General features: G+C 41.3%; 2 long non-coding RNA genes across 5 annotated transcripts in view; one reads left to right on the top strand and one right to left on the bottom strand.

The window, feature by feature from the left end:
• Nucleotides 1-428: 428 nt before the first annotated feature.
• On the top strand, nt 429-7,605 carry LOC146584875 (uncharacterized). Of its 3 annotated transcripts, XR_014898116.1 has the most exons (5): nt 429-634; nt 1,310-1,411; nt 4,885-5,142; nt 5,305-5,498; nt 5,657-7,605. It is a non-coding gene; the product is annotated as an uncharacterized LOC146584875 (long non-coding RNA). The 3 variants fall into 3 exon arrangements; XR_014898114.1 differs by having other exon boundaries at nt 429-1,411; XR_014898115.1 differs by lacking the exons at nt 429-634; nt 1,310-1,411 and adding an exon at nt 4,121-4,463.
• Nucleotides 7,606-10,034: 2,429 nt separating this feature from the next.
• The window catches only part of LOC146584874 (uncharacterized), a 144,996-nt gene continuing 130,035 nt past the window's right edge, over nt 10,035-24,995 (bottom strand). For both annotated transcript variants that reach the window (XR_014898112.1, XR_014898113.1), the window contains one exon: nt 10,035-11,221. This is a non-coding gene — a long non-coding RNA (uncharacterized LOC146584874). The remainder of the gene's footprint in view (nt 11,222-24,995) is intronic.

Raw genomic sequence — 24,995 nt, 5'->3', positions numbered from 1 at the left:
TTTTCTGTGTCAGTGGTGGATCTTCTCATAGTCTGTTATATTTAGCACCCAATTCCATTATTTTATTTTCAGAAATAATATTTGTTCTCCATATTAAATACTGATTGTAGCATGCAAGGTGAAGCATATCTTGCTCTATTTTGTATCTGACCTTTCACATTCATTTTGCTATTGCAAAATAGATAAAATATTATGGAAAAACTGGAGAAAGTACAGTTTCCTATCTACTGATATAATGAACGTCAATCTGCGCATCTAAGAGCCAAGGTAATAGAGATTCCAACATTCATGCTTATTGTAAAATGTRGTAAGTAAAAGCTAAGTAAATTCTGCTTGTTTTAATACAGAAATAATTTTGACTGCATCTTTGGCTTTGTATGACATGGAAACTGGTGATTATTTAAGCTTTGCTACTTTTTTTACTCTGCATTAAAATCCCACATGAGAAACAAATTTTTCTCTAGGAACAAAATGTTACTTTTTTGGGTCTGAATTCTAATTATTTGTGTAGTACGTCTGTTTCTTTTCCGTTGGGAAATGCAAAATGTATAAAATCCAGATGGACAGCACATGATGCCGGAGCCAGCCCCAGCCGATCAGCCACATCACTTGATTAAAGGAGGCCTGTAAGAATGTAAGTAAAAAAACAAACCCGACAAGATTACAAGAGCAGTAAACTGGCTGCAGTATGAGGATTTCATCATAGCTCTGACATTACTTTTCTTTTGCTAGTTGACCTTCCTGCACTTGATTAAAAGCTAATCTGCAGTTGTTTTTAAATTAAATATACATGGGATTTTGTGATTAGTACCCTAAATACAGAAGGTGGAAGATGCATTATAAGAGGAGGAGAAGGATATTCATCATCAGACATCAGGTGACAAGGACCACAGTATTGGGCAACAGGATCTTTGAAGGAAGCCAGCTGAGTTTCTTTGCATGGATTTTGTCTGAGACCRTACAGTCTTTCAGAGGGCAAGTAAGCACTTACTCTGGCACTTACTCACAGGTCCTGCAGTGTGTAACAGCCCTTAAATGTTCCAGGGGGTTCAYCAAATCTGAGGGTAAGGTTTTCTGCGAGGTCTAGTGCAGCCCATGGAAAACGTCTGAATGCATCGCAGGCAGGCCTTGCAGGGGGATGAAGCTACATCTGGAGTTCTTAAGGACACTGTAGGAATGTTTATTATTCTTTGTTTATTATTTTGAATGTGTGCTCTCCCTCTTTCTGTCTTCCTTTGTTATTTTTGCAATAAAATTCCTKTAGGCATATAAAGTAAGTCATCTGGAATTGTGCAATTCCTTCTGCCAGGAARCTGGAAAAGCCCCTCTCCTGTGCAGAAGAAAAAATAAGGACCCATCTTAACCATTGAGAAATTACAGAATTACAGCATTTGTCTTTGCAATGAGGATGGTAAGCACTGCAGTAAATAATTGTGCTTCTCACTATTAAAAACTCTGKTTTTATCCTGTCCAAGGTGTTATGTTTATTTAAAACTTGAGAAATAATTTGTACATTTTAAAATAAAGCATGCAAAATACATTAGAAAGACTCAGTGTCGAAGTTGTTTTTTCTGCCAGCGGGTGCAGAGAAGGAAAAGGAAATGAGTAAGTAGAGAGGAGCGTCTTTATAGCCACATGGCTAGTGAAATTTTCTATTTATTCTTTGGGGAAAAAGCAAAGTAGCTGAATAGCTGCTGGTTGGATAGGTGCCGGTACTATTTTTATTGGCAGGCAACTCTGAGTGGCTGAAAGGTGGTCATTAACACCCTGACACAAAGTGCTGACAGGGCGATTATAAGATTAACACCCTRTGTTATATTAACAGTGTCAAAACCTCCCCTTACCTGTCAGTGAAAAATAATGGCACAAACGAAAACATTATAGACATGCTGAGATTTTGAACATTAAAATACCACGCAGCTATTAGCTTTTTCAAATTGGACTAAATATCTAGATGACTACTGAAAGCCAATAAAATGAAAGAACATATTTTAAATTACAGTTTCACAGGGTCAGAAAATGAATGCAGAAGTTAAAGCACAAGGACTACATTTACTTTCTRTCAACAATTTTTAGATCTGATTTTCCTGGGAATAGGTCCTTCCCAACTGCTGCCACTAGAGTTTTAGTCTRAGATCTCAGAAACTCTGGGTTTTCCCTTAGTACTTGAAAAGCAGAGCTTTTCTGGGGAATATTGTTGGTGATACACACAGCAAAAAGTGTTCTAGATCTTCCTGTGGGTTCACTAGTTATCTCAGACAGCACTAGAATCTGATTTTTTTGAAAAAGCTTTGGGAAGCTAAGGCCCTGCCTGCCTTTGAATGTGTTTCTGCTCCMTGTTCACTGGAACAGGTAGGGCAATCTGCTAGTGTAGCTTCAGCTAAACTGGTATATACTGCCATATCTTCTTCCAGTTTGATTGAATAAAATAGTAATCAGTTTAATTTTTGAGAACTAAAATGGTGTTAAGTTTGATTGACTGGTCTACCCCACTCCTGAGGGCTGTATCAAGTCAGGTGCCATGACACGGAGCTCCCATCCGCATCCACRCTGAAGCACATCCAGGGCTCTCGCTACCTTCAGGTCTCCAGAGTTCCTGTCCTCATATTGTCCAAGTGTTGCCAGATAAAGCATTCTTTCTGTATATTGTTATTCTTGTATCTTACGTGATGATCTATTCGCTCTCTATCTATATATGCACACAAGAAATATAGATACAATGCATAATTTAAATCCTTTAAATTTACTTCAAATTCTAAACAATATTGAGAGGAGGTCAAAGCGCCAGGAATAACAAGTGTTTAGAGTTTTGCATAGGGAGTGTTCAGTAGTGTTGAGTATGATTTTGTGTCTTACAGAGAGCTGCAAAGCCATTATACCTTTAAGTTTATAACCCCCTTCCTTAAGAAGAGTATATTAGCTTAAGACTTGTTACAATGACTGAAGCTCCATCAGAAAGGTTCAAATGTCTCAGAAAAAGATCCAACAGAAACATTTAAYAACAAAACAAGGATAAAGGATGGATTTATTACTCCTGTTTAGTTTAGGGGCTATTGAAAGACAATGCAAAAAATTCACAAACACTCTCAGAGCTTCTATTAAATGAGAACTATGCCTGCAGGCAACTGTGTACTTATTATAGCAACTGATAAGCATTACCAAAGGTAGGGAGTTTCCAGTAAATAGGAGTCTAGCTGTAGGATGCTGGAACAAATCTGTTGAAGTTTTTKTGTGTGTAAGTTTATTACAGCATCTGCTTTGGTTGAAGTCAAGGTCTCTAGGGCAATTTTGAACTTTCAGGTCATCTATAGATTGGGGTGTTTTCATCTGAATATCATTTTTACTTCAAAAAAAATGGAAATGTGACTTAATTTGGAGAAAATGATGTTTAATCATGTTTTATCAATGATATTCAAGCAGTTTGTCATGCTGACAAGAGTCTCAGAATATTTTATGAAATGTTAGAAATACTTTCAGAGATTTTTGGTATTTCTGAATATTTAAGTGATTGTCAAAACAAGGAAGAATCAAGAAACACTACTGAGATATTTCAGTATTCAGTGGTCTAACATAATAAGACTAGGTGATCATTGAAGAAACACTTAGTAATGAGAACTTGCATGCAATACAGTTTTCGGGGTATTTAAATAATATATAAAGGTAGATGAATGGCATTGTGTTGCTTTCCGTTGACTTTGCAAAATGCATAATGACACGGTTTTAGCTATTCAATAAAGGTATACTTCACTCTGCTTTATTTTACCTTTTATAAATGGCCCTAAATTACTTTGTGGAGATCCTGTACCTGGTTTATGTACCTCTGGCAGTAGGCAAAATTAAGAGYGGGCTGCTATTATCCTGTTTTATGGAACTGGAAAGGTTGTGCAAGGCTCCTGGCCAAAGGGACTCTGTCTGCTGGGTGAGATAGAGATGGGCTCCTTGATGGTTGCTTACGSCAGAAAGTATAAAGAGGGGATTATTGGCTTGGTAGAGCTAAAAGCAGTGATCAGTACACTACGCAGCTTTGCTGGCTCTGAGCTSTGAATGGAAGCAGAGCAACAGGCTGTATCTGCTAATCCTTATCYCTTTCTTTCTGCACATCTTCCGTGTGACAAGAGAGATCATGGGTCAAAGTCTGCCCTAACCCCAGTCCTTCTCTCACAGTTGCAAATCAAGATGCGCTTTAGCAAAGCCTGCATGGCAGTCAACAAAAAGCTGCGATACAATGAAAGCCACCAAACATTTAATAAACTATGAAATCATGTGTAGACACGAAAGTGGGAGGAGAACTACCTAAAACCTTATTTACAAGGGAGTGAAGACATAAAAGATGACCTTCCGTGACCACTAAGGCAACAACTTCATCAGGATGCACTTATGCCAGACCATGAACAGACTCCTGTCAATCATGCTGAAGTGCCGGAAACTTTACTGTAGTCATTACAAGGCTTTCAATGAATGAGGTAGGGCTTTGTTTTGTTTTGGTTTGTTTTTTTGTGAACACTACACACTGAATGCTGGAGTCCTTCAAATCCCTGGACTGTGTCTGCTGTGCTTATACATGAGGAAGAAAATGTGTGTACACTCATCAGCTAAGGTTATGCTACTGCAAGCACCGTATAGACTAGTCTGAAAAAATTGTCATTTTAAAATGGCCAGTGTAACTGAGTTATGTTTTAGCATTATGTGACAAGGAGGAAATCATTTTAGTGTAATTGTAAAAATTAGACATATGTAGTATCTTTGCCTCAGACAAACTACTGAGTGACAAATACATTCTCCAGTGTGCAGACTGCCAATGGACACAGCAGATGTTTGTTTCTTGATTATTTTGGAGTATTATTTTTGTCTGTGTTTTTCACTTACAAGACATCTGTATTCCAGGAACATTGCTTCATCTGTCCCAAGGTGGTAGCTGGAAAGTTATGAGCAAGAGAATTTCTCATGGGTTGGAGAAGAGGGCAAAGCATGCCATGTACCAGCAAACAAGCTGCAAYGTGAGTGAGGAGATGTGTTTCATGTGGGCCACAAACACAGCAGGTCTGTGAGCCTCTGCAGTAGAGAACACTGCTCATCATGTATGCTATGGTTCCCAGAATGGCAGCATGGGATTGATCAGCAATATTCCTAGGAAGAAATGGGGTATGTATGGATGCAGGTGTGGGAAAAGAAGCAGAAAAGATATRTTCTGCATACCTATTGCACATACATTATTTTTCATGAAGGATGTACTCTATCAGCTACTTAAGTATTGTCCAACGAAAGTATTGAATTAATTCTGATGTATTTTATTTTTAWTGCTAGTAAAAATGAAGAACTTTGCCACAGAAACATTGGAGATGTTGGCCTCCTTATGCAAGATCACCTATTTACATCAAAAAAAGCATAGGGAGGAAGAAGTGGAATGGATCCCACAGCTGCATTTTAACACAGAAAAATGCTGTCTATCTGTGTGTTCTCCCATCCACAYTGTACTGTCTTCCTTTGCATATTACTAGGTAAGACAGTTTTTAAGGCATTTATAGTGGGGTATATAGTAAAACTTTCCACTTTTTCATCTCTTTCAAAAACACTTCAGCGCATTAACGATCTGGAATCTGATTTTTATAATTGATTTAGGTGAATCCAGTTTATTTTTAACCTCTTTGCTTTCCAGGCTATTTTCAGCACATAAATAGAATGCTCCTGCTGTGCTTTCCATGCTAAAAGAAGGTCAGTGACATCATGGTGAATTGCAACAGCAAAAGGAAAACAAAAGAGCTCCAGCTTAGACTATTGTAGCATTGAGATGAGTCAAGACCGGACAAACTACTGAACGGTGGCTGCTGTCAGCAGCTCTCTTTTGCCAAAAGAGCATTACCTTCCTAGATCCCAGGTAGGAAGTTGACGTCCTTAAAAAATCCCGCAAGCATCGACAGATGAAATTCAGACACTGTCCCCAGGACTGCTTGGAGGCATAGGAATACTGGCACACGCCRCCTAAGATCAACACAAAATGTCAACATCGACGCATTGCCTAGAGTCTTTGCCATTCTCGCACTGCAATTTGAGTCACGTAGTTGACAAAATATTTCTGTACTTCAGGAAAGGAAAAAGGTAAAATGGCTATGGTAGCTCCGTTGGCTTCATTGCTATTGTTGCTATTTGTTTATTGTTATTTGTCAAGATTTATGGCTGTTTAGAACAAAACAAGCACTGGTTTGGGAAGATTGCTTAATGAAAGGAACAAGTTTCAACTTTATTCCCTGCTTTCATGCAATCAGAAGTTATGTTTATTTAGAAAGCTAACATTTATACAGATTATGTACTCTCAGTGGTTCTATGCCAAAAAATACATGACTTAAATGGGTCTTTCCATCACTCACTCAGTTTTTGACCTATGATTGTTTTTACAGGAACTGGATCTTTCAAGCAATAGCCTCTGGTAGAGTAAGGGGAAAGCATGGCAACTTGTGCAATAATTTGCAAACAGTGGCTTGAGCAAAAGGATGTGCAAAATGCTTTTGAATCACTAGATTYTCCAGTTATTATTTGATTAGGATAATTTGCCAATGGGAGTGGGAAGGGCCATCAAGCAAAGTCGTATGATAGTGAGGAAGGTCAACAGCTAAGGAAGTCTTTTTTATTTTTTGTAGCGAGAGACTTTTAATTGATAAGCCATACTAGAAAAAATTAATAAGTATTAAAAACAACAAAATAAGAATTACTAGAGCTGGAAAACTGAAGCAAAAAGTTAGTGAATAGCTATTCAAGTTGTAAATTTGGTTTTGGTGTATGCGCTGCTTATTACCTTACACTTGAAAATATTGCTGGTTTTTAAGTGCATATGGTCCTAAGAAAGCAGTATTTGCCTCAGGTTTGTGTGCAAGCCCATATTTAAAACTAATTTAAAAAACGCACTAATAGCAAAAATGGAAGACCAATTACTATGCTTARGAGGATCTACCTGGCCAAGGTCTTACTTTTAGCTGATTGTCTTTAGATGTAAATATCCAACCTGATAAATGCTATGTTTATCAACCAGAAAACAGAAATGATATTGAGTCATGTGACTAGAGATTGCTAGAAAGCACTAGTTTTTGTTGGAAAGACTCTCAGTGGAATATCTTTTCTAGGAGATAATGGTTCTCCTATGGAAACAGTCAACAAATTAAGAATGTATAAAAAAAGAAATGTCTTTCTGCTTTCCAATATTTTTCCAGCTGAAAAACARTGACAAAGTTTAAGGATGTGAATTTTTTCTCCACTTTCTCACACTTTCTAAATGTTTTCTAACTGGCAAAACACTCAGTGTTACCTTATGTTCTTTCCTGCATTTMGAAAGAAAGAAAGTTTAAAGGAACAGAAAGCCCTATTTGAAAACAGTGCTAACATTTCGCTGTTTTGAGCTACTTTCAGAGAAAAGAGTARGATTAAGTTATTTTTCTTTTCATAATTACACAAAGAAAAGGTCATTAGTACAGAAAAATTTCTCCTCCGAAACATCTTCCCAAGCTAATTAGAAGCATGTATTAATTTGCAGTTATTTTCAACTCGCGTTTACGCTGCAGTCTTTATTTTAGCCAAGTCTATCGTACAGGCACAGCTAATTAACAGATTCTCAGTATTTTACCTTAAATAGAGCGCTGCAGACTGATTTGCATCAGCAAAGTGTTCATTAGAAAGGATTAGGCAGGGCTAAGTGCCAGGGCCCCATGTCGGAAACTGCCACACACCTTGTTTGCAGCGATAAGGGCAGCCCGAGCACCGCAGCCAGCAGCTCTTTTCCCGCGGTACGTGAGGAAACCTAAAACATTCRTAATACAGCGCAAATCGCCCCGTCAGCAGGTGAGTAAATAATCACCGTTGACTTGTTCCCCGCACCCCAACACTGCGCGCTCGTGGCACGAAACGCGCTGCCGTGCGGCACGGGAAGGGGTCCCAGGCCCGGGTGGTCTCCGCGGCGGCCGGGACGGTAGCAGTGCTGCCACCAGGCGCCAGCRGCTGCTCCTCCAGCTCGGGGCTTCCCGGCTTTCGCCCGCTCTTTYTCAAAGGTGCATTTTCCCATGGGATGTGAGCACCTAACTCGCTCACAGTCTTTAAACTCCTCCATGGTACAACAGGCTGGCGACCTGGGCTGCTGGGAAGGAGGTCTAAAGCAGAACCCTTGTGGAGGACAGGAGGACGGTAGAAGGCTAAGAGCAGCCCTCAAACTCTGGCAATAGTCTTCACAGCACCAAAAAAGGGGGAACCCCAAACTCTGTCTAACTGCTCTTCTGCTTTGATTTTTACGTAAGTGCAAAAGCGAGATTCTTGCATGTTTGCCTACTTCTTGGGCCTATATAATGATGATAGGATGAAAATAATTTTGCAGATTAAGGAGGTTTTGTATGATGGTATTTATTTTGGCTTCATGTAGAGAAGACTTGACATGTACCCATTAGCTTATTAGTTTTGTTCCTCTGCTGCAGAAGAAAGGAGTAAGTCTGGGGAGGAAAATGTTACAACTTACATCAAATTGCTAAGCTGCCCATATTTCTTCGTACGGGGTAACCACTCTCATTTATTACTTATTTTAAATAAGTGCTGCAATTAACTTGTACGCTGCTGTAAATGAARATTTCTCTTCAAACAAAGGAGAGTTCCTCCCTCTCCCACTTTCCCGCTTCAATATATTATTTCCCACTTTCAATATATTTCTGATCATCTACAATCCTTCCAAGTTTACCAAAGTGGTTGTAGGGTTTAGCAGCCTTTCATCTTGTAATTACATGTTATGTCTCAAGAATTATGTTAAAGCTGGGGATGGAAGATCCTCGGAAGACTTAGTAAATATCTGAAATGTATAAGACTCTCTTTATTCAGAAAATCTGCCTGGAAAGCTCATAAGATTAGGCTTTCCTGCAAGATTTTCTATACTTCCTACTTGAAGACAGGCTGGAAATCTGAGAAGAGTCTTTCTGTTCCAGCTACAGTGACTAGGTGCCAAGGTATTAGGAGGCTGAAAGAGAGACGAGGGGAGGAAAAGGGAGTTACACTTTTTCTTCAGAAATTCAGGTTCATCTTGAGTTTTGGCAAAAAGTTAGGATTCGCTTTTGTTTTGTCTGAACAAATATGTTCACTTTTATTTTGTCTAAACCATGTGGCTGAAGTACAGCATGGCCTGAGAAGCCACACTGAATTAATAAGTCTATTCACAAAGTATAAATTTAAGCCTGTTTGTAAATCTTTGCAAGAATTAATCTACACAGTGCACCTCTGGACAGGCACACTGGAAACTTCTGCACTTCACAAAAGACCAAATCAGCCTGCAGAAGTCCAGATGTGCTTGCTTTGTGTTTGGTTAGTGCCTGAATCTTAGCTGTTCTTCCAGGGTGATTTTTCATCCATCAATCAATATTAAATTATCTTTATGCAGGATGCTACATTTTCCAGAAGAAGGGATTTCATTCCTCCCTGCTTGTGTTATTGAAGACAATTGCTGTTCAGTCTCTAAAGTATTCAGATTACCTACAGCCATAGTCTGATACTGGCTAGTTCTAGAGTGGGAGATCACCGGAAAGTCCTAGGCACAAGCCACAGAGTGAAAGGCAACACACCTCACATATCACTGAGTCATGGGTAACAGTCAGAGGTGYTTCAAGTGCAAAATTTAAGAAGCTAAGAAGGCAAATGAGAAGTTAATTGAAGATAATTTATAAAATATAGCCCATTTTCCCAAGCAAGCTTTGGAGTGAAGCTAACCTTTTAATAGCAAGAAGTGCATGTTAAGGATACAGAACACAGATGAGCTTAGGATACCAATTTTTCTCCCCAGAGAAGGGTGCTGTGAACATACAGGGTAAACGTGAGCACTCAGAACATTTCCCGGAAGGTCCAACCTGTGTCGTTCTTAGATTTTGCAACCAGCAAACTAGAGAGAACAACCATGCTCCAAGGCTGAGAGAGAGTCAAATGCCAGGCCTTCAAGTGAAAGACACCCCCCAAAATGTGTTATCGGTAAGGCAGCAACAAAACCATCATTTGTAAGAAGAAAGGCACAAAACCTCAGATACTAGTTTGGCTCCAATGTGACTATAATTTAATAACACACAAAATTATTTCTACCAACTCTCCAAAGCAGTAATGGGTGCTGCATTTTTCAGGCACCCAACTTGAAATGAGGCACAGGCTTTTTGTTTTCCATACGTAAATGCTTTGTCTCTTGAAACTAGACCCTGCTGAGGTGTCTTACATCCGACAGCCAAGGCTAGGGCTCTTTCACTAGAATAGTTCTGTCCTATACTGTGCTACCAAGAATAAACACTGTATTGAGCCTAAGTGCCAAAAGAGAAAAAAATCCCTCCCTTTCATTTTTTTCTTTCCTTGCAAGGCCAAACATGCTGTCTTTGGACAGATTTCAATCCTGCTTTAATTCATTAAAAAAGTGAAACAAAATCACCATTTACATCCTTGACAGCTGGCGGATTTTATGTGTTCTTACTGCTCCTGCCAAGTCAAAAAAAAGTTTTCATTCAGCTCTGTCATGGATCTTTGGAGTGCTGGAAGTGTGAGGGATGTCAAAATGTACTCATAACAATGACATACAGTACCTGAAGGCAGGAACGTATTATGCTAATGTATTGGTGTAAAGGAAGTTGCAATTCTCCTTTTTACTTAAAAAAAAAGGTGGAAAACTCACAACATCAGAAAACATACCAGTCCCGAAAGAGGCAGCATTGTGCTTTCTACAAAGTCATCTGACACATTCCAAGAGCTTTCTGTTAATCATATTGCATTCCAGCATATATTAGGGAGAAAAAAAAAAGTAGAAATCTTATGCTTACTAGCATTTCTTGATTCCTATTGCTTCTTGGAAAGCAGAATGGTCTTCCAGTTCAGGTGCTGGAAAGGGCCTCCAAAGTGCTACAGGCAGATGTGCTGTTACGACAGGCCAAGCTAGTGACGCTGAGAAGGGTGCTGTTCTCACTGTGCATCGGTTCCCCAGTAGGAATAGTTTGTCTTCCTATGTGAYTATATTTGCAAAATGTGGCACAAGAGGGCATTGACCAATAATGTTATAGTGATTGAATGCAGTGATAAACAGTACCTTGTAGCTACTTCAGTAGCAAATCCTTGCAGCTATTCAAAAGCTATCTAGGGTCCTGGGCAACCTGCTTTAGGTGACCATGCTTGAGCAGGGGGTGGGGGTTGGACCAGAAGATCTCCAGCGGTCCCGTTGCACCTCAAACAGTCTGTGATTCTGTGAAAAAAGGAATGAAAATGGTCATCAATTTATATCTTCTGCAGGCATTTCATGTCCCTAGTAAGATAATAGCAGAAAGAAAAAGCCTTCCAACTAACAAACAAGAGCTTGTGTAGCAGATCTGGGGCATGATGCAGAACCCCAACCTTTTATGCCATAATGCACACAGACCACAGCAGGTATCACGTTACCCAGAATATATACCTGGCATGCATACAATTCAATCATAGGCATCCCGGGTGCATACACTCCATGTATTTCTTTACCAGGAAGCAGTTGTATAGAAAAACTTGGCAGCTGGTTGAAATCTGTGGCATTAGGTAAAATTAACTTGATTATGGTTCAACAAAATCTTAGCTGCCACTTGAATTATGATGGGGACCTGCTGATGCTGCATAACCTTGTCACACCACCCATCCCAAGGAAATGCAAGTGTAAGCTAACTCCATCTAAACACAAGTGTAAGGAGCAAAACTTTCCATTTCAACCCCGTACAGTTGTTTACACTAGACAGAAACACTTCTGAAAAAATATATATATATAATATATATCCTGTGATATAATCACAACCTGTGAGCACACCATCGCTGTTGTCTCCAGAGGCATTTGGGAGGGAGCTGTTGCAGATTTCAAACTGAAGCCTCACTCATGAAGGACAGATGCCAGATCATTATTCTTGGCTTTCAGATAGAAAATAGCTTATGGGCATAAGATGCTATTTACTGCCTACACAACAGCTATGTTGTCAATCACAAACTCTTTGTATTACTTGACTAGGTCATTTTAATTTTGCTGTGGTTAGTTATTTTAAAATCAGTCTTATTCTATGATCAGCTACCCCTTATCTATGGTGGTGAGAATAGCTTGGGGGTTGCAACTTAAGCACCACAAATATGACTAGTCTTGGCTCTGAAACTCTGAGACCCATAGGCACAGTCTTTTCTTACAAAATGCAATCATTGTGGCATGCATATAGCCCTAAGCTATTTCACTTATTAAGCCAACAACTGCTTAAAATGGCAAGCTGCTCTTGGAAAAATCAACTTGCTGCTTTTTGCCTGTACAAGATCCTTTTTGATACACATAAATTTTTAGAAAATCTAAGCCTAGGGCAATTATCTACCTCTGAGATGCAGTTAAAACAGGATAATAAGTAGACTCTCGGTTACATTTCTGTGCTCATCTTTACTCACAGTATGTGGATGTAACAGGCAGAAATTATTTGTTCTCCACAAGAATAACTTTAAAAAATACCAGTGGAAGTGTAGCTTGTGCAGCTCTCTGTTGTGAGAGAGAACATGAAAAATATTAGCCTGAAGGAACAGGAATAGTGTGGTATCTTTTACCAAGACTGGTTCTGGGAAATTTGAAAATGCGGCTGTCTAAGATCTATACACATTAAACCTCATCATCTTTTGGTCATTACATTCCAGGAATGACTATGGCACTCAATTCTCAGTTTATTGCACTCATTTTGTAAGCCCTCATGTAAGTGTTAATGACTTGCAGTGCAATTTTCCTTTACAAGAAAATCTGCTGCAAAGCAAACATGTAGGAAACTGAAGAGTATAAAAAGAATCGGCAAAGGTGCAAAGCTTGAGAAACGGAGAGTGCCGAAATTTATTTCTCCATTATTTTTTTCTTTTCACTTGTGGAAGCCACATGGAGCAATAGCAGAATATCCTGGCTATGAATATGACACCAAAAGGAAGTCTGAAGTATCACCATGAATCACTAACATAAGTCCTAATAAAACGAGACCTTAGGCAGGCCAAGGCTCGCTGCTGTGATGTTGACACTGCTGTGACTGAGCAGCCACTAGCTAATCTCTGCATAAAAGTCTAGAGATTTGTTCATCTCCTTCAACAAAAAGAGTCGTAACAGTGTTTCCTCAAAGCAGCAAACACGGAGGTGGAAAATAAAGTAGYGCTGTGCCAGGATGATGGTGTTGGGATTACACTAAGAGAAACGTAAGCAATCTCTCAATTTCTTATTAAAAAAAAAAAGTATTTTTGGCATCATTATATATACTTCGATCCCCTACTAGGAAGGGCAATTCTTGAGGTAAAACTGTTCTGGAGAATTATTTCTAGATGAAGTGATGGGCTGCGGCTTTCTGGGTAGCCCAGTCTAYGGGACTGGGAGAAATCCTCATACCCAAGCTACAGACTTCGAGTCTGATGTGGTGTATACGAACAGACACTCAGAGGCTTCCAGTAAAGACGGAGCTTGAAATAGTGATGAACCGGCTCTAGGTACAAACACGACCTCGCCAGCGAGCCTGGTTGCAACAGACAGCACGGCATCGTCTCTGAGGCACGGCGCTGGTGACGGCAGGCATGCATTTCCGCGGTCCCCCTGCCGCGGTAGGCTGCGGCGCGTTGCTGCCGGGCGCCGGCGCCTGCCCTCCGGAGCGCAGCGCCTTCGGTAGATCCTGATGTACGACCGGACGCGTGCAAAGCGCCGGCAGCCGCGGAGGTCCTGGAAATCTTCAGATAAAAGGCGCTTTCTGAAAGCAAGATTGTTTTTATTACGGAGATGATGTGAAGTTGTTTATTTTATTAGGTATCTTTTCAAATCACGTAATTATCCTAGTAGTTGTTTTCATAGATTATGGTCTAAGGGCACAATTTTGTGACTGAATGAAACCYTGACTCTTGGCAGTTTCATTGTACAAACACCCTGAAGCCGTCTCCTCCTTAAATATATACCCAGAAGTGGGCTGCATGCGTATGGGAAGTGGAAAGATACTTTGGAAACAAAGGCAGCTCTTACCAAAGTTCTGTTTTTTAAGAGTTTTGTTCAGACATTTGCATTTTCTAAAATAGCTAATATGATCCCTCAGAGACTGGGAAAAAAAAAAAAAAAAAAAAAGAGTTGTGCAGTCTACATAATGCCGGCCAAATGATTCAACAGCTGATTCCAATCAGTATAAATTTGCCATATCAAGGTGAATATCAAAAATTGCAAAATTCTGTGATTGCACAACTGGAAAGGTTCTGCTTTTCCATATTAAATATAATGGAATACTGGGCCTGCCAAAAGGTTTATCTCAACACAATAAAAATGGAGCAGTTGCAAAAATAATTAGCCTATGGAACTTACAGCTGGAGGGTTAGAGAGAAATTATATAGGGCTATAGAGAAATTGGGAAGCAGAATTGTTATCAAGTATGGGTTTTTGGCATTCTAAAGTTATTATCTCTTTGAATCAGGAAGCTAAAAGATGCAGTGGCATTAGAATTATTAAATATTTCTAGAAAGGAAAAATGCAACCTTTAAAAATGCAATCTATGTACCAAAATGATATTTTTAATTTTCCTTCTTCCAAAAAAATACCACATAATATTACTAGATTCAATATTTTGGTCCTAATACAGTTACATTTTTCAAAACTGTGTTTTCCAGTTGAAATATTTTTCTCTCTCTCAAGAAAAAAAAAAAAGATCAATCCTCTCTTTTTTCCTTTTCCCCTCATCTRCTAGCTTATCACACTGGCAGGAAAAGCGCCTCCGCTGCCCTGGGAAAACCCGTGGCTGCCACATACTCTAGACTGGTCATGTCTTTTTACATCAAATTCACCCTTCCCAGTCAGTCTCTGAGGATCATGCTTCACACTGTTGGTTGAAGGAACAAATTGAATCTAACACACTTTGGGAGCATGGGATGCTTGTTATTACAGTACGATTTCATAAGCACATCAGTAGCGTTTTAGGTCGGATCAGAGACTCCAGAATTGGCGCAGCTGCTAGACAAGTCTTGAGTTTGCGGCAGGATGGCTCGTGCGCTCTGGGATGGCTCGTGTGCTCTCACAGCCCTCCGTCGCCCTGGAATCAAGTGCACGAGGTGGGTAGTCACGTGAAAACCAGGGACAGGTCTCCAGCTACCCAGGCTGAAAGGATTTGGGACCACTGCTCAGAGAAAATGCTTAAAGAGCACCTCCTCTTGCCACATACAGAAACCCTAATATCACCCAATATTCAGAAGAAAGAGCACATCATCCAGTGGGAGGATCACTGTGTGCTCCTCCATGTGTCTAAATGGGAAAGGTCTTAAATGCAAAAACACAAACCCTTGTAACAGACCAAGAAAATTGCCCTAAACACCTGGGCAGCAGAGGCAGATTCAAACTTCCTCCTTGAGTGAGGCAGTCTGTAGTACTTTTCTGTCTGAACAAAGAAAAGATCTATAGGAAAGCTGAGGAAATTAAAGACATCATACAATGGAAATGCTGACAGATTCTTAAGTAAATGATAAGATTTTTGTTAACAGATTGCCAAAGTTGCACACAAGTATGTAAAAACAGGCAAATAGGTAAACTATCAGATAAAATTGCATAGTGAGAAACTGGAATTTAATTACATTTTTAAAATAATGATGGTTCATTATCTAAGGATCAGAATGGGAAATTAGTGGTGAAAAGGAAGGATTCTTCTCTTCCTCAGCTTCCCACCATGGAGAAAAGGACTAATAATGAATACAAAGAGCAAGGCAAGAGCCTGCAAAAATGCAGAGTCAAGCTTACCTGTGGCCCACCTCCACACCAATCTTGTTTACCCATCAACACCTCAGGAACAATTTCTTCTTCATTCACATTCCTCAACAGCAGCCTTTATTATATGGTGTACCACATCCTAACATTAATTAGCACTTCACTGGCAGACTAAGTATCATTTTTCAAAAGCACTGCAATTAACAAAATAAAACAAATCCCTTTTCAGTTCAAGCAGCAATGTGTCTTTCACTCTCTTCAAAGTGATGGTGTCAAATTGTTGCTTTCCTCTTGCAGCTTGCTGTAAACTAGCAACACTGGAAATATTTTCCAATGTGTTATGGTTTTTGCTTACCTGATGCCTTTCACCTGAATATTTTGAAGCACTTAGCAAAAGCAAAGGGTGGGGAAGGATATTGATTTTCTTCAGTTCATATGGGGAATTGCAGGCAAAGAGGTGGTAAGAAACTTGCCTCAGGTTACAGAATGACTCATCAGCAGAGTCAATAAAACCTATTTTTCTGGAGTCTCTGATTATTCTATTCACAAGATAATCCAGCAAATTGATGATTTCACTAAAACATGAAATTCGGTAATTTGTGTTTCGGGGGGGGGGGGGGTTGGGAAGAAAGAGTGCTCTGTTTGTGTTGGGGAAACATCCTGGTTTATTCATTGGGTTGGTATAGTAAATTACCAGGCTGCCCAACATTTGAGACCAATACCGAACGCAATCTGAATTTAGAGCTTGTGAATGACTCTCACACAATCACCATCTGAAAAGCTGTGCAACAAACTCACAAATGCAAAACTGCTGGAAGGCGCTGCATGCTACCAGCACAGACAGTCTTAGTCCTCCACAGCTGGGGAATCATCGAGGTCCTACTGGAAATGAGCAGGCCACAGTCTCAGTATTTGGTACTCAGTATTTGGTGGGCTTCTTTGCAACATCACCTTCTCTTTGCAGAGAAAATCCTTAATAGGTTTGTCTTAAAGATTTCTTTTCCTATTTTGGGGAAAAAATCAGTGAAAAAAGATTGTTTGACTTTAAATTTTCTATATAAAAGACAKCTTAGATTTGCCACTAAAATACCAAAGCTGAAATAATTCTACGAAATATATAAATGCTGACTGGAAATGCTCTTCTAGCAACCTGGGCAGCCGGCTGAGACCCTCACTGTGCYGCTTTCTCTAGGCAGGATTTTCCGGCAGGACTGACTTTTTCTCGGGGATGRCACCCTTGGCACGACACCCTCACGTGAGGCATTGCTCCGTCGCGAGCCTCTGCTCACGGCTGCCTCTCCAGTGTCCTCCCTCTCCATTTTCCAGAGGGAGGTAACGTGACAGCACCCTCATGGACTTGTCCTCAGCTGCTGGTCAAAAGCCTCGAACCAGGCTTCCTAAATCATCCAAACTGGCATCAAGGAGAAAATCTGTTAGTTTCATTTCTGTTCCTATGTTAGGTGAAACGCGCTGAAGCACCATGGCCTGCAGGGCCACTGAGCACTCCTGCTGAGGACACCATCAAAAGCCACCTGATCCGTGCCCAAGACAGCAGGTAGCCGGATGAGTGCGTTAATCTAGCCCTGCCCGGTGAAATCCAGCRTTGTTTCAAGTTAAACTGCTTCAGGAACTTTTTCAAAAGCTAACGCCGTTGATCTGTTCTGCAATGCAATGCTCAGTCTTAATTCTCAAGTCTTTACTGAATTCGGGTGTCTCCTGAAGCTATTACAGATAGCACAATATTTACATTTTGCAGCAAACTTTTTTTAGGGCCTCTACCCAGAAAAGGAGTCATTAATAGGCGCTGTCTAATTACCACAAATCACTTCTTCTGTGCCACAGGTACGTATGACTCCTAGTGGCTTTTTAGCACATGGGAAGAAAGATGATATTGCACCTCGCTTTAGTAGGAAATTGGTCTCTCGGGCYGACGTCGTGCTGCCCACAGTGGCAACTGCTCCAGCTTCTAGGGACGATGGCTTCTGCGGCACAGCTGGGATTTAATCAACCCTGTCACACAAATCTCTTGGCTTCATTTCTTTACCAAAGATTTTGTTTAAAAAAATAAGAAGGGATCTAGGGGAGCCATCACAAAGGGACTAAAAGCTATACTGGAGGTATCTCCCCTGCAGGCATTAGACCTCTGAATAGGCCAGAGTTTAGTTTGGGTCAAAAGAAAACCACTGATCTGGAAATAATGGTGCATTCCCGAAAGTCCCGGCCGTCACGCCCAGCCTCCCAGCTGCGCCCCGCATTTATCCAATATTACAAAAGGAAGTGTAAATAAAGATTAGCTGCAAAATTATGATTGCAGCTCCATGTAAGGATTATGATTGTGCTCAGGTCATTAAAGACCTGGGTCAGAGGCAGGAAAGAGCAGTTTCAGAACCACTTGCGTGTAGGGCAGGTCCGTGCGGTGTAAATCAGTTCCCCATCACTCTGTTTTCCAAACAGGTCTGTTAACATGTAACATCTGAGGATGAATTCTAAGAATATTTGCCATCAAATGTCAAAAATAAGTCAAGTTTGCATAAAACCTAAACATGATGCTGCCTTATGCAGCATATAAAGATGTTGGACAGCCCAGTGGGTACTGTCCCAGATTAGTTTCCATTTATATTCACTTCTAAAAAGAAACTATAAAAAAAAACTCCCTTTAATTTTTTTAGTTAYGTTCTCAAGTTTTGCATACATCCTGTAAAACTCCACGCTGGCATATGTTTCATTTTGGAGTGTATGACACAACAGGTAGTAGATACAGTCATGGACAAACAATCTTTCCACCAGCTAGATTTTTCTACCAGTTATAAAGGTTCTGTATCAACCTGCCACTGATATTTTTGCTTTCAATTTTTGGCCCTTAGTGAAGCCTTCTAGCCAAACGGAGGATATGGCCACTGGGTGTAATCCTAACRGTAAGTGAAGTCACTGCACATGTGTGTTGTCTTTTAAAACAGCTAGTCAGGTTCAATGATAACTTAGGTGCTACTAGAAGTATTGGCAATAGGTGATTAAAGCTTCCTGAGAAAATGAAAAGGAGCCAAAATGCCAGAGCCAGTTATATAGGGCTAAGGGAAAGGAGAGTACCTTCTTCCTCCGTCAGTGGGCTGCTCAAAATCTCGCATGGAAAAGGAGGAGGACCCACTGGGCAGCAGCATGCTGGAAAYCAGCCTGCTTGCCCCAGTGCTGCTCTCCCAGGTTCTCCTGCAAATTAACTGTCCATAACTGTACACACAGCRAGGGCATAACTAAACTGTGTCAGTGACAAGGGTTTCCGTAGTYGAAGCTGTTAGTGAGTACTACTGCCATTGCTTTCCAAAATGCAATCTTTTTTAAAAAAAATGACAGCTTTTTTCCCCACATGGTTCCCYTACGGCACGTTACTTTCTTCCCAGGAAAGGTCCATGGGGTTTCTGTCATGGCGGAGGAGGCTGATTGATTGTGCATCAAAGCCTCCCATCTACATTCACCAAAAACAAATTTTGAACATCTAGATTTCATGTCTGAATGCACTATTCATGTACTGTACTGTAGTCATCCTCTCACCCATCATTAGTAGATATTGAAGATACCAGAAGRGAAAGACCCCCATGTAATCTGCTGTCTGTTATTAAAAATATCTGTAAAATAATACAGTAATTGCTTTAGAGTAATATTTGTAAAGTGACACTAGTAAYGCTCCTAAGAGCTGTGGAAATGACTCAAGAAATAAAGAGCTATACAAATAACAGGTGAAAAAAATCACATGGCATGTAGCCCACATCCATTCAGGAGAACTGCAAGACTTAAACCGCAGCCTCCAGGAGGCATGCGTGGGGATAACTTCCCAATCACACAAGGAAGAAACCTTGTATTTGTTAAATAGAAAGGATATTTTGAACTGTGCCTCACCTGACCTTGAATTTAGCACCCCTTGTATTTTGCCTGTGTGCAGCTTGATTGCCAGAATTAGTAAAATACATTTGGCTGTTAGGAATATTGCTGGCTTTCATGTATATCATAAAACACATCAACCAGGAAAGTCAAGACAAACACATCTAACTGTCCATCAGRGATGCCTGGCATGTGTCTTGTTGCTGTTGCAAAGGCACAGTACTTCAGCGAATGACCAGAGTATAGTCACAAAAGTTAGCAAGAAAAGTGGCATATTTAATCTACAAATTTTGTTTCTGAGCATGTTCATAATCATAGCTGTTTTACTCAAGTACAAAMAGAAAACTTAGTAAAACTTTTTGCTCTAGTCAATATTTTGAAGTCATTATAGCTTTGGAAAAGGGGAAGAGGAATCTGTAGATAAGGTGCATAATACACCKTAATACACCGCCTCCAATTCAATATACCTCTTCAAAATGCAGAGCTCTGCTGCTGACAACACAAGCATTAGAGCATGTGCTGCCTTCTCAGGGCCYGGGAGGAGTTTGCAAGGGTGGCTATAAAAACAAAGATTTTTACTGGTAAATTCATCATGTTTAGTGATTATAGGTACACAAGCTTGAGTACACAAGCTTTTCCACATATTCAACCTGTAAAAGAAAAATGGGCTTTAACCTTTCTAAGATGATTCCTTCAGGCTGAATATGAACGTACGTAGCAGGGATATTATGTCTGTAGTGAAAGTGCTGTGTTTCACTGGTAAATATGCTTTCTGCCGGGTCACTTGCCCTTTGGATATATTTGACAAATACGCCCTGGGACTGAGCGTTCCCGTTTGCCTTTCACACCGACAGCTGCCAGAGCTCAGGTCACAAGCACCTCGAGTCCCGTCTCAGGACGCCGGGGAGTAAAAGCGTGCCGCCACCGAGCGAGCGTGGGCTTCGCAAAACCCCCTCGCTACTCCTGCTCCGCGCAGCGCTTCCCCCCCGGGCGATGGCTTCTCCCTGTGCTTCTCCCCCTCAACAAAACGCCGGAGTCCCTCAGCGCACAAACCGGGGCCGTGGTTTGTGCGGACCCAGGTCCCCGCCGGCAGCAGCGCAGGAGCGGGTGGCCAGCCCCCGGCCACCCCCCAGGCGCGCTCAGCCCCGCGCCGCCGTCTCGCCTGCTGCCGACTGGCGTGGTCAGGTGGAAACCTGCTGTAAGCGAACGTGCGGAGATGTCCTACGAGCGGCTGGCAGCTCACCACGAGCCAGCGAAGAGGAAGGCTGTTTTACAAGACAGCAGACAAGTCCYAGGGTAAAACCACGCGATCGGGTTGAGGGGGGCTCAAGATGATTTCCTGCTGCCAGGGAGAGGTTGGGCCCTCTTAGAACACAGGCAACAGGGGACRAAAATTTTCATTCAGGCTTATAAAGTAATATTTGAACGTTATTTATGTGAACTTCAGATCTACTGGATTGCATCAATTGCAAGGAGGAAGAGTTCGCAAGAGGGCTTCACTTCATGGGTTTCACCAGCCCATCTCCTTGAAAGCAAGGTGCAATTAAAGACCGAATTCCAGTTTTAGAAATTATTTTCAGGAATAATGGCGTGCGATACAGTGGGCACCGGATCTCCAAAACTGTAATGAAGGGTTCAATAGACTAAAAATACACATAAGAAAATCATGTTTTCCAAGACTGAGTAAAGGTCATTTTTAGAGTGACCCTTCAAGGAAGTATCAGAAGCACTCCCATTTAAATGAGGAGAGAAAAACTTCAAATTATTTAATCTCTAATACTATGTGGAGGAATGAATTCCTACTTTTGTTTCCTTTTAATCTAAGGCACATCAGCCTCAAGATGAAAAAAGTTAGCCTTTTTTGGTATCTGATATATGTTTAACTTAAAATTATATTGGGAAAGATATCAATTCACTTACCTCAAATTAAATTTGTTGAATTTCAATATTAAGTGAGCACAGTAATTCCTGTCCAATGTAACGCATGAAGAAGAATACAATTATATGCTCCTGGGCTATGCCCTTTTGAGTTCRTCAGAGCACAAGCCTTAACAGCTAGCGACACTTCATGCACAGTAGCCGCCTTATWAAACCCAATGCTCACGCAAAACACCTACTTTAATTTAAAGTCATGGCGTTATGCAATAGCCAGCTGATAAAGTATGTTGAACGATGTAAAAGGCAACTGTGAGAAGGTGGAAGAGGCTATCGATTAAACTTTCGCCCTCCTTCCTCGTTCGTTACGCCGCTCTCCATAGGAAGGTCCGTCCCCGGGGGAGGCAGCCGAAGTGCCGTGGCGCTGGAAGGCAGCAGTGTCCCCACAGCCGCCCCCCGACCACAGGTGCCAGCCGAGGATCGCCAGATTATTATGATTCCGTTCTCTTCTGCCAGTTTATTATTTCCTTTATGCTGCTGAGAGACCTTTACTCACTCTCACCRTTTCCTTTCTATCACCCATTAGTCAGCCCCCTGGTTGTGTGGGCTTTTCGGGTGAGTGTGAGAAAGCAGGCATTAAGAAACTTAGGAAAATATGAATGCAAAAACCACAAATAATTTCAGGCATCATCAAGGCCAGGTGCAGCCTCTGAACCCATATTTAACTAAGTTCCAAGTTATCTTAGCATAAACTCATGGTTAAATATTGTCACCGGTGTGTTGGCAGGCTCATGACGCATTGAACTCTTTAGGCACTTTTTTTTTAAAGTACAACCTAAAAGAGTCAAGAACCTCCTGTTCTACCTACCAAAGAGATTCATGAAGAAAACATCTATCATCTGTGCAATTTTTAATGGGGAACTTGACTGCTGTTTATCAATAAATAAAATATCAGATCTTAAGTCTTTTAAGCACGACCAGAATCAGAGGGCTGGCATTATTCATTGTAGTTACCAATGCAGTTATTTTCAGTGTTTCCTCATTAAGCTTGTAGAAGAAATAGGTGATTTTTAGGTTACGAGACACTGCTTTTGCCCCTTCTGTCCCCAGCTGCCTTAGGAAAGCATCCCTTTCCGCGCCGCTTCCCCGAGCTGGCGGTGGCTGTGGCCCCTCTCCGGCTGCCCGTCCTCAGAGGGCCCACGGGGGCCCCCTGCTATTTCCCACGGCCCTTCTCCCCCGCCCCGTCCAAGCACGTTATAAAAGCAGAGCGCTCTGCTCCAGCGCGAGGCACCGGCAAGCTTTCGGACGGCCAGCGCTGCGCGAGCTCAGGCAGACGAACCGCCYGTTAGCGGGCTGCAGCAGCCGCGCATCACTTCTGGGGACGCCCGGGGGCAAGGAGCTGTTTCCGCTGTTTGTTATCCCAGGAGAGCAGATTTAGCTGTATATTAAATTCTAGAGAGGATCAAATTTTTTCTTTCAATTAAAAATAGACTTTGCTCAGCAAAGTCTTCTCTGCTTTGTTTGTGATCTTTTATGTTTCATTATATCAGAACATAAATATTGATAGTTTTAATTTTTGATTTTTCCCCCTCCTTTTCTCTCTTTGCTATCTTCTGCAACAGAAAATTTAGTTTGCTTGTATCATCGCCTTCCTTTTCCTGCTCTGCAATTTTTCTCCATTTCTTTAAGTTTTGAAGAGCTTGAGTGGAGAGAATGGGAGTTTTTTGAAAGCTGGAGAGCTGCAGAACAGCCCAATGAAAAAGCTGAACTGCACTCCACCTGTCAGTTTTCAATTCATAGCATTAAGGAGCAAAGAAAATGGAAGATAAAAAAATAATGATAATGATGAGGAGGATACACTAATTCTTTCTACTTTGAATATTGCCAAATAAAAGTAACTTCAACAGCTCGGAACATTGTACAAGAATGCATTCTTCTTTGTCAAACTCACTCTAATACATGCATGAAGAAGGAAAAAAAATTGGCTTGTGCAAAACAAGTGTGTTTCATTGGAAACATTAAGCAATGTTAATGGTAATATTGTCCARTGCCCTTAAAAAAAATACAGACCAAGAGACACACAAGCCAGAACCTGGTATCCAAAGCACCTCTCAGCTTTCAGAAAGATTTGATACTCCTTGAGCATAAATGTGCACTAGAAAAAAAATACGCCTGACTCTTTTCTGTCCACACCAACTCTGGGCTGGTCCAGCAGGCATCCGGGTGGAAACACAGTCATGCTGGCCGAGCGTGAGCCAAAGGGGTCTGGACCTGGCACGGCTGCCCTGGTTCAGTGCTGCCTCGGTGCCAGCAAGCCCTGCCAGTGTCTCCTCTCACCCCGTCCTGCTTCRGACCAGAAAAAAGACATTCTCAGAAGAATAAACCATAACCGATATTTTTCTGCCTTGCCGAGAGTCATGGCTTATTACAGCAGGATCAGCTTTGCCTGAATKGTAACAGAGAGAGCCCCGAGAAGTGGGCTGGGGGCTTGCTCTGCTCCCTGGCGGCACCGAGACCCCTTTCCCATGCCTGGCAGCATGGGAAGGCATGGCATGGTGTGGGATGGCATGGCACAGCACGGTCAGGGTCCTGCAAGCTGCGCCGGGGGCCGGGAAGCTGCTGACTTACTCTCCCTGCCTGGGCTTGACAAATGTTATCGGTTCTGGATAGCGGGTGCAGGCAGGTTTGGGGAACAGATGCACTAAATCATCAGTGAGAGCAATCACTGTCCCTAGAAAGACAACCGATCTTTTCTTAGCCCATTTTTACAATGTGGCAGAAAGGAGAATGTGTGTATATATGTGTGGCAGAGAGAGAAAGAAACAGAGAGAGGAAGAGACTTTTTGAACATTTGAARCATCCCATTTTAATGTTCAGAAATCAGGAACCTTTTATTGCATTTTGCCTCAAATCTAGCAGAAAACCTCTTCTTCAGATACAGATTTTGTGCCAGTTTTGAGCTAGATATTCCATTTTGTGTTGATTTTGGAAGTGAAGMCTAATCATGGAAACTGAGCTGCAGCTTTAAATCCGCAGGGGCAACCAGTTCTCCTGAATGCTTTTAAACAGTTTCAGCCCTTTGGAAGAAAAATGCCCAAGACTGTTTTATCATTAGTCTTTTGGAGTAAGACAAAAATGCCACTGCTGTCTCCTAAGGACCAGCCAAACCCTGCTAGATGCACAGCTTCTTTGTGAACATCCTTTTCATTATATGAAGTACCTGGAAAAAAAAGGGTGTTTATAGAAACGAGTCATGCCGAGTGGCATTTTCTTTCATTCCAAACAAAGAAGTGAAGTTTATATAGGTAAAATACATAGCTCCCTGTGCCATATTTTTCCCAGTGCATTTTCAGGCAAAACAACACGCTCAATGCCAAGACTTCAAGTTGTTCAACAGAATAATCTAGCTATCGTTAACGCAGGTATCCATCCTCCAGTGGAAACAGCCTCCATCAACAGCAGACAGTCATGGCTTTTAATATGATCCGGTGGCAGATAATACAAAGCAGTACTTTCACAACTGCWGCGTGGA

This window comes from Rhea americana, unplaced genomic scaffold (assembly GCF_003343005.1).
Source record: "Rhea americana isolate MKP2758 unplaced genomic scaffold, rheAme1 scaffold_89, whole genome shotgun sequence".
NCBI classification, from domain to species: Eukaryota; Metazoa; Chordata; class Aves; order Rheiformes; family Rheidae; genus Rhea; species Rhea americana.
Note: the sequence above shows the minus strand (reverse complement) of the source record. Positions and strands in the feature narration are given on the sequence as shown.